Raw genomic sequence first — 16,618 nt, 5'->3', positions numbered from 1 at the left:
TTTTGAAATCTGCAGTTTGCTCTGACTAGTATAAACAGGATTGGTTTATAAACAGATAATCATCAGATACAATGTTAAGTAGAAAAAGTCATTTAATTTCTATTTTACATGAGATTTTATAAGTTTTAAAGTTCTCTGAAAAAAGCCCCACAAAAAAACCAAATACAGAACCTAGGACAATCTTGTAGAAGAAAATGCCTGGTAACCATATTTAGCAACTGGTTTTTAGTACACATTAGACATACGCTTTTAAAAACTGGCTGCAGGAATGAACAAACTGTTGATAAAATGAATATTGCCTCTAGGGTAACCTAATGTACCGCCCTCTTGCCTTCCCATGCCTGTCTTCTAAGGACTCCACAAAGTATATGCATATTTTACCTAGTTCAGCATGAGTCCGGCTATTGAGATGTTTCTGTATGCTTTTTTTTCTGCCTATTCTTTATATAGTAACACAGGGTTGATATGCCGACACTTCAGTCTGCGTAAAGTGGGTCATCATCATTTCAGTGTTCGCTTTATAACATAATGTGGGTGCTCTCTTAATATTTCCCAAATTAATTCAACAGAGTGTTGGCTACAAGGGAGTGGGAAGAGGAAGACATTTGTAAATTGGTGACCTTAAGCTTCACTATGTAAGTAAAGCTTCTAAGAGATAAGCTACCATTCTCTAAACATAAAGTTTTAAATAATTCTTTAGAAAAGAAACATTTTATTTTTTAAATAGGACAGTTCCTACTTATGAATTCTCATGACCAAATGATTTCACTAATTACTTTGTTGTATTCAATTTTGGGATAGTTTGCATAGTTGAGTTTGTAATGCAATAAACTATGCCTGAACGGTCTGTTTACTCCACTGCAAGTTACAAGCAAAATGCTTTTTCCTGAAAGGACTTGTCTCTGAAATGCACAACGTGGCAAAAAGCCAAGGGAAGCTGGTGCTTAAGCAACCAAGACTGAGCAGTGCCTGTGTGCATTTCAATCTCAGCCAACCGAAGTAAATGTTATTGGAGTTTTTGTGCTGTAAAATTGCTGCTTTCATGCCCACTGCATCTGACAATAGGAATCCTTGATCTACTAGGAAGGTGGGAGGTGGTTGTGCCTTCCAGCCAGATTTCTACATTCTAAGAAAAGGGCTGGGAAGTGGGGTAAAACCTCTCTTGTTCTTAATGGGCTACAGACAATGAGACTCAAGTTGGTGGCATATTTGGTCAGAGAAAGAGACTAAACAAAAAGAAAAGTGCTGTTATTACTTTCTGCACTAAGAACTAGGACCTGTTTTAGAAACACTCTTAAGTGTTTGTAGAAAAAAAAAAGTAATTCCGGAGAGTGGCGGATTGACTTAAATTTTTAAATTTAACTTTTGGAAATTTAAAAAAGCAGATTTTACAAATCATAAAATCAAGATCAATAAATATATTATTGCATTTTGAATGGCAACAATTTAAAACCCATATAAGTGCACTTAAATTAATACCTGCATTTGGTTTTCTTGAGATACTGAATCTTCCTTGACATGGTATTTATTTGTATGGCTGTTTAGTTATTTATTAGCACATTCATTCAGTGCTCACTTACCGAGCACCTACTTGAACCAGGCCAAAATTTCATTTCTAATGTAGTTTTAAATGTATGTTAGGCCCCAAATCAATGTTTAAGCCCCAAGCCATACAAATAATCTTTTTTCTTTAAATATATTGAAAATGCATTTTTTTTAAAAAAGCATCCACTGCTACTCCTAGGCAACTAAATTTTTTTTCAGAATTATGCTAACATAATGTCTACTGTATAAGCATAATATTTTAAGTAAGACCTAAATAGTATTACAGTTAATGGGAGAAGCAAGATTCAAACAATATTTCTTGATTTAAAAAAACCCAAACCTCTATGATAGGTTGCCAGTGGTTGCAACACACAGTTAAATTTATGCCTGAAATAAAAAAAATGTACTGAACAATACATAATGATTTGGAATCGTTTGCCTCCTTCGGTTATAGGCTAATTCTATTAGAATGGCTTGCTATGTTAATTATGTCCTTACTTTCCTTACTACACATTTTCAGCATGCACTCACATGGCCATTAATGTGAGCTAAGTAAGGAACCACGTTTACTGATTTTTTCTGGAAGACGACAGATATTACTACATTGTATGCTTTAGGCATGAAAAATAAAGAGACCACAATAGTTCGCCTCCCTAGCCCCTCTTTTCCTTAACCTTTCAAGTTGCTCATTATTCTGGCTTTAGAGAAATGTACATAATGCGAAAGAAAAAAAAGAAGCTTAAAAAGAAACGGGCAGAAATAGAAACAGAAAATTAAAGCTGCAAAAAGACAAATTCAACACTGCCCCTTCTCTTCCAAGTACTCGTGATTATGATGACATGGGCTTTGTTTCAGAATTCTTTTGATGATTAGTTTTTTCCTCTATGACTTTTAAGTAAATCAGCATTTGAACTGCCACTTAATAATCCTAAAATCTTGGGCAAGTTATGCAACTTCTCCATGTTACATAGTCTTCATCTGTAAACCAAGGTTAATGATAACAAAGCCTCAAGACTATGAACATCAAATTAAACATCACACACACACACACACGCACGCACGCACGCACGCACGCACACACATATAAATACAAATATACAAACTGCCTGGCACACAGGCTTGCTCAAAGTAAGCACCCAGTAAAAGTTAGTTTCAGTTCTCTCTTTTCCTGATGCATTTACATTACTATCATGTAGAAAACTGTATTCTTGGTAAAATATGAATTACAAGGATAATGTAGTTCAACTGATTGTTCAATCACACTATTAAACTTCATTTTGGCAAGTCGATGGTCAGATGGGATGAGGTGAATTATCTCTTGGCAAAAGTCGGGATACTTAAACTGAGCAAGCATGCCTTTTTCCTATATTAGAAGTACAAATAGAGCTTTGGCATTGCAAATGAGAGAAATAAAAACACAAGAGATTAATCAGATGAAGGATGAAGAGGAGATAAAAACCAGTTGGTCATTAGAAAGCCTTTGTTATATTTAAAATGTTTTTAAGCAGGAGGAGAAGAAATTATTATCCCTTTTTAGCTAAGGAATAAATTTTTGTCAGGTTCTACATATGTACACATACTTTTAAGATTGGCCACAAGTAATATAACACAGAAGGTTTCCATGAGAAAAACACTGAGATACCTTCTAAGTATATTACTGAAGACTAGGTTTCAGTGGCTGTATAGTAAGGGAACAGACATAATTTGGCAGAGAGAAAGACTGCGTTATGGGGTCTTGTGCTTTGAGAAAATTTGGCACCTGAAGTGAAAGGGCTTAAAAATCAGAGGCTTTGAAAAGAGTTGAGTCACAAAGCAGACGGATTCTAACTCTCCATTTTCTTTGAAGGTTTAGAATACTAACCCAAGTTATCAAGCTGTTGTGGTCTGAAAAAGTGCTGTAAACGCTAACGCTAACAGCAAGAATGCCTTTCAAATCTAAAAGAGAGGAGGCATTAACTCTTAGTAGACTTCGTCCCTAGCAATATGCAACTGGGCAAGGGAATACGACACTGTTTAAAAATAAACTTTAATCATGCTCTTAAGTTTCTCTCTAGTAAATGAGTTTTAATTTTCTAAATGATTTATTTAGATTATAGAAGCACAGCTGGGAGTGGTGGCTCCTGCCTGTCGTCCCAGCTACTCTGGAGGCCAAGGCAGGAGGAAGCCTTCGGCTCAGATGCTCAAGGGTGTACTAGGTATGATCACACCTGTGAATAGCCTTTGCACTATGGCCTCGGCAAGACAGTGAGACCCTGTCTAAAAAAGTAAAACAAAAAAATATTTAAATATTATAAAAACAAATCAGGATGTACTCATAAGAGGACTGCCCTTGCTGTGACCATTTGCTTTTTACTGATTCAGTATCATGTATGTCCTGGAACCGAGTGTTAGCCTTCTCCCTAGTCAAGCTCTATAATTTTCTGAAAGATACTAGAGAAACTTGAACGCTCTTTCTCTGTTAATCCCTAAATTCAGTCACAATTTCACTTTGGAAAACAAAATATATTTAATGTAATTTTAAAATACGCTTTAAAAGTGTCAGGACTACATTCATTAAGAGGGCCCATATTAAAATAATTCATGTGTTCTTAGACGCTCAAGTCTAACCTTAATATCTCATTCTATAGTTTAATCCACTTCTTCCTTTCCCATCTTTGGCCAACACTAGAAGTAAATGGTCATCATCCATTACATCTTCAAAAATGATTAATATATGTCCCTTTAGCTTTCTCTCCTTTCTGTTAAATAATTCAATTCTTCTTGAGTTCTTTTCACGAGTCTCATTTTCTAATCCTTTAATTAGCTTGGTGGCTCTCAGGACACTCTTCAAGTTTCAGAATGGTACAGCCAAACTGAATTCCAATAGAGGTCCAACTAATGTGAAATCAAATAGTTTAAATATCACATAGTTAGACCGAAAGATCCTTGAGAGTAGGAAACAAAGCCTTGTATGTCTTTGCATCTGAAACATAAGGAGCTGTTCAATAAATGAAGAATTAATGGGTTAGCAATCATTGGAAACTCCAAACATTACCCACCACTAGAAAGCAAATCAACAGTTACTTTCCTTCTTTTTTAGAGACAGTGCCACTACGTTGCCCAGGCTAGTCTTGAACTCCCGGTCACAAGTGCCTCAGCCTCCCAAGGCGCTAGGATTACAAGAGTGAGCACCATGCCCAGCAAGTTATTATTTTTAAGTCATGACAGGAGAAAGGGAAAAAAGCTAACACTAGAAAAGCTGCTGCCAGCCCCTAAGCTGATGAACAGTATTGTCACTTCCAAATGGCACATATCATTTAACTTTTTTTGTTTTTTTGAGACAAGTTCTCGCTCTGTCACCCAGGATGGAGTGCAGTGGTACTGTGATGCAATCATACTCACTGCAGCCTCAACCTCCCAGGCTCAAGCAATCCTCCTCCCTCAGCCTCCTGAGTAGCTAGGACTACAGGCATGCACCACCACACCCAGGTATTTATTTTTTTGTAGAGATTGGGGTCTCACTATGCTGCCAAGGGTGGTCTCAAACTCCTGGCCTCAAGCGATCTTCCCAGCCTGGCCTCCCAAAAGGCAGGGATTACAGGTGTGAGCCATTGCACATAGCCCATGTAACTTAAAATACAGTAAAAGATGCAACTTTAGAATACTACACAATTATCAAATTCCACTGGTCTGCATAATGAACAGGGAATCACATTAAGTCAGATAAAATAGTAATGATGGTTTGGTTGCATCTTATGAAATTATATTTATAATTTAAATTTTATTCCTACATTATTATCCCTCTCTTTTGTACAATTTATAATAGATTCATTGCACTTTATTAGGGCCTTTTCTAATCATCGCAGTTTGAAAAGTTATTTCTTCATGCAAATTCATGTAACTGACCATGTATTTATTTCTTCACATAGTTAAGTTATCCTGCCACCACTGTTATATTTCTATGAAAAATGTTTATTAACATGAACTGAACGTTAGGTATGAACCTAAAAATCAGAGTCAGAAAAGTTTAACTTAGAGCTCTGTGTAAAAGGGACAGTTTTATCATCTTCGTGTTTTTTTTTTTTTTTAGATGGAGTCTCATTCTGTTGCTAAGGCTGAAGTGCAGTGGTGCAATCTCAGCTCACTGCAACCTCCACCACCAGGGTTCAAGTGATTCTCCTGCCTCAGCCTCCCAAGTAGCTGGGATTACAAGCATGCACCACCACGCCTGGCTAATTTTTGTATTTTTAGTAGAGATGGAGTTTCACCATGTTTACCAGCGTGTTCTCGAACTCTTGACCTCAAGTGATCCATCCAACTCGGCCTCCCAAAGTGCTGTGATTATAGGCATGAGCCAGCATACCCAGCCAAGGACTTTTTTTTTTTTTTTAACAGAAACTAAATCAGCTCCCAACTGGCTTACTCACTGAAGTACTGCTTAGTCCCTCTGGTAGAAGTTGAAAAGAATATTTTCCTTCTTAATCCCAACACCTCAGGACATGTTTTCATTCAACAAACACTTATTCAGTAACTGTTCTGTGTTAAGCACTGTATTAAGTATTGAGATTAAAAAACAGACACCTTCTATTTTAACCTTAAATAGTTCACGTTAAGGGAGGAGAGATTTATAGTGATAGAAGACCCTCCACAAATCCTTGGTGTTAGAAGCATTAATAACTTGTCTCTAGTGATGAACACCCAGAAAACCCAAAAAGAAGTATTTTAAGCAAGTGTCAGAGGCTAACAGTTTAAAGTCAGAATAAGGCTTCACAGAACAAAACCAAGAGCGAGTCTACCAGATGCTGAAATTATCATCTGCAAAAGGTGCTACCACCTGCCAGAAAGGACACAGACGTATTAGAGCAGTTGAGAAAAAGAACAGGAGTGACTTCAGGAACTGTGACCCTAGTGTTAAGTCTTAGTAAACAGAGGGATGCACAGTGAACCAATTTATGTAATTACTCTGTGGATTACATCTCAACAAACAGGTCTGTAAGAATAGCTACTTTTCATTTATTTTGTGAATCAAAGTATACTCTAATTCTTAAATCTTATATTTAAATTCATAAATCCATTTACATACATACATATGACTACAAGAACTATTTTAGGAATTGCTATTTTCTTTTCTGAAACCCATGTTAACAGTTTATGCTGACTTTTTTTAAAACTTAAAATTTCCATACAATTTTATGGTCATCTTGGGTAATTTTTAAAAAGTAACTCCATAAAATAACAGGCATTGGTTTTGAGTAGAATTTTTATTAGCCCTTCAATTATTTTCATATACAAGTAAGACTCCAATATATAACTGTAATGCGAAAGAAGGATTTCCATTTTGATCTCCCATTACATATGAAAAAACTAATTGCAATTTTTAAATGAAACCAAAAGTTCTTATTTTCTTGCGTAGATACAGCTCTCTATAGTCAGACTAAATTAAAAAGAGAAAAAAAAAAGTCGATTTATAATTAGACTGCCAAACTTCTTCCACAACCCTCATTCTATCTGTCCTTAATGCCCTAATGTTTTTAGCCATTCTTGACAGATTACAAGTATCCTATGTTTCTTTGTATTATTAGAAAGACCAATTCTTCTAAAGAAGAATGCATGATATTTTAAAAGAAAATACTTCTGAAAGGATCTCAAAGGTGGAGAAAATTAAGCAAAGAAAACACTTCAAAAGCAGGCTCCTCAGTGAAAAGTGCTGGGCCCTGGGAGCGTGACTCAAACAATGGGTGGACTGCTTCTGTGGTCCTCAGATGCTGACAAGCCTAACATTTGCCTTCTAATTCTCTACAAGAACGCACATTCCTAATCCGAAAAACACCACAAGCTAAGCGCTTAAGGAGTTCTGAAATCCCATAAGATGGGCTGGAAAACTCAAACAACACACTCCTTCTTATCCAGAGGGATTTTTATGCTATTATAGACTTCATCTTAGAATGGTAACTACTCCACCTATCTTTGAATGGAAAGGAACGAAAAGAAAATGCTTTTTTAAATTGTGAGTTTCCAAATCGTGAATTTTCCTTTGAACAGTATTAATTCTTTGAAGTGAACTTTTTTGGTCTATAATTACCGTGCTGACATTTTACTTGACTGTAACATCTACCAGCATGCACACACGCATGCACACATCCCAGAATAAGACATGGTTCTGGGGAAATTAAAATTTTCTGCAGTGTCACTGGACATATTAGAATTACATCTGGGACAGACTTTAAAATTCTATGTTACCTTAAAAAGGCTACTGCTCACTTAGTTAAGTTACTGCTGCACTGCCAAGTAAGAGAGAAAAAAACCACATCATCTCTGTTTTCCATTTGGTAAAAGTAAATGACAGCTCTTTAGAAAAATATCATAAAGCAATCATCAAAATAAGAGTCTAGTTGCCATGGTGGGAAGAGGGTATGGATAGCATAAGAATAGAGTAAGAAAAACTAAGAAGGATTTCAGGGAGTGCTGATGCTTCTTTTTTAAAACAAGGTTGGCAATTAAAAGTGACTGCTGTGTTAAGAAAGATCCCATGACTGTCTCTGCACTCAGTAGGAAACACTGCCGTGATCCATTATTAAACTGGTAAGAACAGACACTATACTTGATCTTAGCCAAAAGGCCGAGAAACGACGATCCATTATTGATGTCTATTATAAGTATTAGAGGTGGGAGTGTTAACAAATATGCCACACATTTGCCACCTCTGGAGTAGAATATCTACATCAGTTGATTAACCAATGAATGCCAGAACCAACAGACTCAGCTGCTCTTGGGGTCATGGAAGTGTTCCTTGCCCCAACTAGACTTGCAGAGGCATGCATGGCCTGTGCACTCCTTGTTTTTCACTCCAAAGCTTTAGTGATCTGTGTTGCAGTTAAGAGTCTGGTTTCTAGACATGAACATTCTTCAAGTTCCTAAAACCATGTGTTTACTGTGAATATTGTGCAACTGAAGGTTGCTCCTATTTTCATAAAATGAGGAAAAGCTGGGTTTGGATTGGAGAAATTCTGAACATAAGTCAAGGCTGGTCTCTTTTTCTATTCTGATCAGATATGGGAAGAGAGTATTTTATTTTTTGAGACGGGGTCTCACTCTGTTGCCCAGGCTGGAGTGTAGTAGTGTGATCATAGATCACTGCACCCTCCACCTCCTGGGCTCACATGATCCTTTCCACCTGAGCCTCCCAAGTATCTGGGACTACAGGTGTACACTACCATGCTTGGATAACTTTTTTATATTTTATTTTTGTAGAGATGGAGGTCTTACTATGTTGCCCAGGCTGGCCTCAAACTATTGGGCGTTAAGTGATCCTCCCACCTTGCCCTCCCAAAGTGCTGGGACTCGAGGCACAAGCCATCATGTCTCGTCTGGGAATTTCTTTTCAGAGAGATGGCAAATGATTGGGTTAGAAAGAGGAAACCATTTCTATGGCTACAATAAAGCACTTATTTCTTCTCCATGTCTTAGTATCTGTAATTATAAAATATTCCCAGAAAATTTTAAACAAAGAGCTATCAAGGAGCAAGTTTAAAATAAGATTTTGGTTCCTCACATGATACAAAAAGATAGTTTAGTCAAACTATGAAAACTGAAAGTTGTCATTTTCTTTCTACAGGGTTGGACACAAATGAAAACCGCACAAGTGAGCATTGGACAGAGCTGGTAGTGTGCTTAGCATTTGGCCACAAAATGGCCTGGACGAAACTAGCACTTAGCAACCCTCTGATTGTCCTGAAGATGGGATGGGGTGGAGTGACGTGGTATGTTCAATAACTGATGGACCAGATGAAGAAGCTGACATGAAAAAAAAAACAAAGGGAAAAACCAAAACATTAAAATATGGGCTAGGACGTTACATGAGTGAAAGTGCACAGGCTTGTCATTTTATTCTGAACGGTTATTCATTAACATTTAATAATAATGAATTCATATTCATGACAGTATATAAGCAATTTCTCAAATAGCTAAAAAGCACAATAAGAAAAGTAACCATAATACAGTTTAGAAATAAATCTATAAAATGTTATACTCCATTTTCTATTTACAACAAACCTAAGAAAATCTAAAATTAAGAGCTTGTGTTATGTTTTGTACTAAGAGGAAAAAGTGTTTGTAAAGCAAACACAAACACTTGTACCAGTCCTCTGTTTTACTGTAATTCTCTTTTCTGTTAAACAAACAGGCAGATGTAAGAAGTGACAGGTCAAGATCTCTGCTTACTCAGGAGAATTAATCATGTGAGGTACATCTAGAAATGGAAGAGGAGATATTTCTTTTGCAGAAATATGCATAGTGAAGATTTAGAAAACAGGATTAATTCAGCAGTTAACATACCGATCAGATTCTACAAACATGTTACAATTAAAGACTTTTAGTTATGTGCACTCAGATATCCACAGATTCCAATATGAATGGCTTTGAAGGGCCCTCTGCTAACTAGAGCCGGGATTATATAGAACCTTTTCAAAACACAGGTAACTCTTGGACACATGTTTGATTATCCTAAGTAACTTGTCCATTTTCAGGATTATCTGTGGACAAATTAAATCTTTGGTAGTATTCCCTATTTCTTTGCACATTTCCAGACTATTTTCAATTGCTTGGGGAATTAAAAACTTGTGGGTTTTCAGAGAATAAAACTTATTTTAATAAACTGAAGCAAAATACAGATAAAAAGATAAATGTCAGCCAGAAACAGTGGCTCACACCTGTACTCCCAGCACTTTGGGAGGCCGAGGCAGAAGGATCACTTGAGCCCAGGAGGGTGAGGCTTTAATGAGCCATAACTGTGCCACAACACTCCGGTCTGGGTGATAGAGCAAGTTACTGTCTCCAAAAAACAAACAACCCCCCCTGCCAAAAATAGTAACTAATTGAGTCAAGGCTTCAACAATATTTGTAGAGTATTTAATTGCTGTGTGCTTGGAATGTTACAGTAGTACACAAAATAGACATGACCCCTGCTATCAATTTTTCTAGAAAGAAAAATTAAAATGAAACAAATAACAAAGTAAAAATACAATTGGCCCTTCAGCAAAAGGGGTTTGAACTGCACAGGCGCACTTACATGCAGATTTTCTTCCTCCTGTGCCGCCCTGGGACGGCAAGACCAACCCTTCCCGTTCCCTCTTCTCCTCAGCCTGCTCAGCATGAAGATGATGAGGATGAAGGCCTTTTTGATGAATAATAAGAATATTTTTGGCTGGGCACGGTGGCTCACACCTGTAATCCCAGTACTTTGAGAGGCCGAGGCAGGCGGATCACAAGGTCATTCGATTGTGACCATCCTGGTCAACATGGTGAAACCCCGTCTCTGCTAAAACACAAAAATTAGCTGGGTGTGGTGGCGCGCGCCTGTAATCCCAGCACTCTGGGAGGCCGAGGCAGGCGTATCACCTCAGTTCAGGAGTTCGAGATCAGTACAGATGAGAAACCCTAACTCTACTAAAAATACAAAATTAGCTGAGTGTGGTGGCGTGCGCTTGTAATCTCAGCTACTCGGGAGGCTAAGGCAGGAGAATCACTTGAACCCAGGAGGCAGAGGTTGCGGTGAGCCCAGATTGTGCCACTGAACTCCAGCCTGGGCAATGAAAGCAAAACTCGATCTAAAAAAATTTTTTTCTCTTCCTTATGATTGTCTTAATAACACTGTCCCTTCTCTAGTTTCCTTTATTGTAAGAAGACAGTAAATAATATGTACAACATGCCAAATATGTGTTAATCGACTATTGATCAGTAAGGCTTCTGGTCAATAGTAGGCTATTCGTGGTTAACTTTTTGGGGAGTTAAATGTTACATGAAGAATTCTGACTGTGTGTAGGTGAGGTGGCACCCCTAACCCGCTAATTGTTCAAGGGTCAACTGTAATTGCTATGGCAAGATGCAAACAGGACAGAGAAATGGAGTAAAACTGGTGGTCTATCTAAAAAGGGCAGCGAGGAACGGTTTCTCTGTGGAGCTGTATTAAGCTGAGATCTAAAGACAGAGAAAGGAAAGCTGTACCAGTTGAGAGGGGCAGAGTCTTCTGGGAGAGGGAACTGACTGGGTAACACCACTAGGGAGGGAGACTGTGGTACAGGAAAAGGCTGGAGGGCAGAGGCAAAGGCAGAACAAGACAAGACTGGAAAGAGGTGAAAGCCAAGTTATGCAGGGTCTGGTAGGCCAGAAGTTTTGTGCAAGAGAGAACTGAGATTCAGCTTTTATTTAAAAAACATTCTGGCTGCTAAAAATGAAGCTGGAGGCAACTGCAGAGGTCTCAAAAACAAAACAAAACAAAAATCCACAGTGCTGTGCTGGAGGGATCTAGGAGAATGCCTTGCAAGTGGAAACTGGAAAGGTGAGGAAAAACAGAATAGGGTGGGGCAGAATGATGCTCTCTTTCTGCATAATCAACTAAAAACTTACATGTATATACCTTTCTAAATACAATATTTGTTATTAGCTATATAAACTTACTAAACTACAGTATAAACTGAAATCTGATAACTCATTGATTTACTTAAAATGTCGGGAAACATTCAGAGGAAAACTGAGAGTATATTATCTTTCCCTTTATTTTGGTTTTTTGAAACATTCTCACCTGAACATCTTGAAGTAAAAGGCACTATACAATATTTTGGTTCTTAAATATAAAAATAAAAGGCAACCTCCTTCTTCTACTCAATCCAGAAGGATTAAATTGATGATATCATCTGATTTGGTATTCCAAAGAATAAAATAAGCCCTAATAAAGAAAATTACTTTTATAAAGATTCATATCTGACTATCCTATAGTGACAGTATGTAAAGCACTTAAAATAGAGTAGCTGATACAAACTAAAAATAAAATATACTTACTTGGAAAATTATCCTTTCTATAGATGGAGTACCACCAGAAAAGCATGTATCAACAACTTACATATATATATGAACAGAACTTATTATATATATGTATATGATAAGTTCTATTTCAATTTTTTAAGTTTTTTGGTGAAAAAACGATGAGACTTTAAAGATCTTTTGTTTTTAAAGATAAGGGAACAGCAGCCTAGATGAGGCCTCGGTAACCTGTTGAAAGTTAGAGGTTATTAAAAGTAGAATGCTAGTCTCCTTGTGCTTATCTATTCTTAGTATATTACTTCACTCATAAAATCAACATACACCAACCACAGGTAACACAACTAAACTTTCTGAAGATACATGTAACCTCGAAATAGAAGCTATGACTGTACCAGATGCAGCAGAATAATTGCATGAACCTCCTGACACAGGACCTTCCCTCTTCCTCCTATTGAATTTGGAGGAGTTCAAATAAATATATTTTGTAGTGCCATTTCTTCTCCTGGTCTCTATGTTGAGACACTTCCTTCCCTCTCTCCTTCCCTCCCTCCCTTCTTTCTTTCCATGCGTGCATGCGTGCATGCATGCATCCATGCATCCATGCATCCATCCATCCATCCAACCATTGAGTCATTACTGGTATGTTTGTTTCTTCTAGTAGTAATGTCACAGGTCAATCACAAGCTAGATTCATTTAGGAACTCCTTTATTATGTCACCAACATTGCTATAGCTTCCAAAGTTAGACTGCTTGGGATCAAACTCCATTTCAAATTTTTACTGGCTGTACAATCTTAAATGAGTCACAGAAACCTCTTTAATCCTTGTGTTCTTAACACCTACCACCAGAATTGTTGTGAGGATTACACAGCCTAATGTAAGTCAAAATCTGTAACTTTCATTTAGTGATACGGGAAGTAGACATCCTGAACAACTCTCCTACTAACCTTAAAGAATAAACATTTTATAGAATCACTTTTACTCATATCACTGAGTTTCTAAGAAAGTAAAGTATACTAAGAGGCCAAAAACCAGGTGAACCCAAAATTTGACCTTGAGCTTCATCATTAAAGAATACATGGAATTCTTGGGTGAAGATAAAGCTCAGGGTGTATCCCTTGGAAAGCAGAGAGTTTAATAAGAACCCTTCCATAAACCAAGGCTCCCAAAGAATTGCACTTTCAGTATAAGGGAAACTATAATAAACCTACCTTATATAAAGTGACACAAAGAAACCTGCCTGTCTTGACCTTGGCTCTAGGTAGGAAAAGAAAAACATCTCCTTTAAGAATTTGTAACCAAGAGGTAGCCCTCAAATGGGTTTTCCCACCAAATTTACATTACCTGTGTCTGAAAATCTCAAGCAGAGGAATAAAGTGTCCCAGATAAGCTGTGCCTCAGGTACTTGGAAGAAACAAAGGAAAATCCTCTGCTAAAGAAATTCCCCTACAGCCAGAACTCTAAGAATTTCCACAAATACAGTTCCAATAAATATGACCTTATAGCCAAAAACATAACAGAAAACCATTGGCATGATGAGAGGCACAAAATAAGTACTCACTTTACAAAAAAAAGGGAAGAGACTTTACTATAAAATACTTGATTCAGGCTTTGGTATCATAACTCTCAAACTAAATAGGTGCTCAACAAATGATAACTGCTATTTATGATTGTCGCTACTTTTTTTTTTTTTTTTTTTGGAGGCAGAGTCTCTATCACCCAGGCTGGAATGCAGTGGCATGATCATAGCTCACTGAGGCCTCAAACTCCTGGGCTCAAGCGATCCTCCCACCACAGCCTTCCAAGTAGCTAGGACTACAGTTGTGTGCCACTATACCAGGCTAACTTTTTAAAAAATGTTTTGTAGAGACAGGGTCTTGCTATGTTACCCAGGCCGGTCTTGAACTCCTAGCCTGAAGCTATCCTCCTGCTTCGACCTCCCAACATGCTGGGATTATGGCCATGAGCCACTGTGCCTGGCCTGTTGTTACTATTTTATTAATAATGACTTATTAAATGTTATTTAAAACCAGATTTTGCGGTTGAGCTTGTGGCCTTTTAGCAATTAAAACATGTTTTCTAGTCTTCTTCATCATATTAAGTGGTCAATTGCTAGTAATGAGCTCTCTGGTATAAAAATACAGCTTACTCTTCATTACATATGTATGTTAAGCCACTAGCAAAATTCCTACAAAATAGCATGGATTCGATAAAAGTTCTCATCTAACTTTTTCCCTTAACCAATGGCATGATTGAAAATGTCTGTACCACCCTATAATTAAAAAAAATCAATTCAGTATATTGTTGGATGATTGTGTTTTTTAAAGATGCTCATGTGCACAAATGACAGATTTCCTAACATTCTGCTCTCTATTTTGAGGTTTTAAGGAAATGAAGGAAGTCCAAAAATATTTTGTTTTCTATACATACACACACACACACACACACACAATCTAAAACTCTGAATCACTTTCTATGGGTTAGGATAAAGTCCAAAATTGCAAACCCATAAGATAGCACTTGATATTGCCCTGTTAAGTCATGTTAGATGCTCCTCAGTTTTTCAAAAACACCATGCTTTAAAAAAATCAAAATAGAGGTTAAGAATTTATGCTGTGAAATCAGCCTTCCTGGAGCTAGAATTCTGGGAACCATTTACCAACCGTTTGAATTTGAACAAGTTATGTAAACTCTCTGAGTTTTAGGTTTCTCATCTGTAAAATGGGATTAGTAATAGAACCTACCTTAATAATACAATGAAAGTGTTTAAAACTGTGCCAGGCACACAGTGAATGCTCAGTAAATACTAACCTTAGTACCACCCTCTCTCTCTCTGCCTGAAATGATCTACACGTGTTTCACATGTGAGCAAAACACTGATTCCTCAGGGAAATCCTCTCTGATCCTCCAAACTAGGTTGGTTCCTTCTATTAGCAGTTCTGTTAGCATATGCAGCTCCTCTTCATTGCCCTTTGCAAAATTACTAAGTTCTAGGAGAGCAGAACCCACATACACATATGAAAAAAAGGATGCCATATATATGTGTGTGTGTGTGTATTTCGTACTTCATATATATATATATACGTATATATATATTGCATCTTCTTCTTTCACTAAGATATCTCAATGAAAGAGTTCCACAAGCAAGAGAAATATTTTGAAGTATAAACAGAACCGCTGCTACCCTCTAACAGCCAAGATGCAACACTGACTCAGAATGCATAGTAGGTGTGTGCAATGATAGTCCTGAGAGGTTTATAATTTGATCTGCTTTAAAATTTCATTTAAGTAAACTTGCTCTCAATTCTTCAACAGAGCATGGATCCAGATCTATACTTATGATTCTGCTAAAATATTTCTTTTTTTTTAGACAGTCTCACTCTGCTGCCTAGGCTGGAGTGCAATGGTGCGATCTCAGCTCACTGTAGCCTCGACTTCCCAGGCTCAAGTGATCATCCCACCTCAGGCTCCCAAGTAGCTGAGACTACAGGTGTGAACCACCACACCTGGCTAATTTTTTCTATTTTTATTAGAGATGGGGTTTTGCCATGTTGCCCAAGCTTGTCTCAAACTCCTGGGCTCAAGTGATCTACCCACCTCAGCCTCCCAAAGGGCTGGGGTTACAGGCATGAGCCACCACAATGGGCCTAAAATATTTCTTGAACACTGTTTAAAGTGGTCTACACAACATTATTCTCATCTAGGGATTCTATTCACGTGTATTTAGGGAACAATATATCCTTTTTATCCATTTCAAGCGAAGAATTCATATACACTGTATGTCAGTAATCATAAAACAAATAATCCCTGAAAAGAAGTCTTGGCCTGATTCTAGGTCTATATCCTTTAACAAGAAGAGACTTGGCACTGAACAATTTCCTTATTATTGTACTAGGTCATCTTGAAAGTCCTCCACTAATGTTTTCATTATAATTATATATTTTTGATTTTACAAATTCATGATTAAAGCCTGTATACTTATTAGATGATTTTCATTAACTCATTCTTCAGATATTTACTGCGCAGATCCACAGTGTTCTAGTCGCTGGGGATACAGCAATGAAGACACTAAGGTCCCTGTCCTCACATCTGTCATACTTTACAGTCAGCTTCTCCAGCACTCTATCTGAAATCTCCACGTGAGTGTCTGTAAGACAGCTCAAACTTAATACGTCCAAAACAAACTCGATTTCCCTCCAAATACAACCTCACCCACACCGAATCTTCTTCATCTTGGTAAATATTATACAAAATTATATTCCCAGAACCTAGAACAG

The 16,618-nt window shown here is 37.4% G+C and overlaps 1 protein-coding gene and 1 non-coding gene across 13 annotated transcripts in view; both read right to left on the bottom strand.

Moving 5' to 3' along the window:
* Nucleotides 1–16,618, bottom strand: part of TENM3 (teneurin transmembrane protein 3) — a 471,979-nt gene that overhangs the window by 235,568 nt on the left and 219,793 nt on the right. The window lies entirely within an intron of this gene.
* On the bottom strand, nucleotides 7,963–8,155 carry LOC116565300. The gene has a single exon (XR_004275369.1). It is a non-coding gene; the product is annotated as a U2 spliceosomal RNA (small nuclear RNA).

Source organism: Sapajus apella, unplaced genomic scaffold, assembly GCF_009761245.1.
Source record: "Sapajus apella isolate SASKATOON/1434 unplaced genomic scaffold, GSC_monkey_1.0 scaffold39, whole genome shotgun sequence".
Lineage (NCBI taxonomy): Eukaryota > Metazoa > Chordata > Mammalia > Primates > Cebidae > Sapajus > Sapajus apella.
The sequence above is the reverse complement of the archived record's forward strand: the minus strand, read 5'-3'. Positions and strand labels throughout refer to the sequence as shown.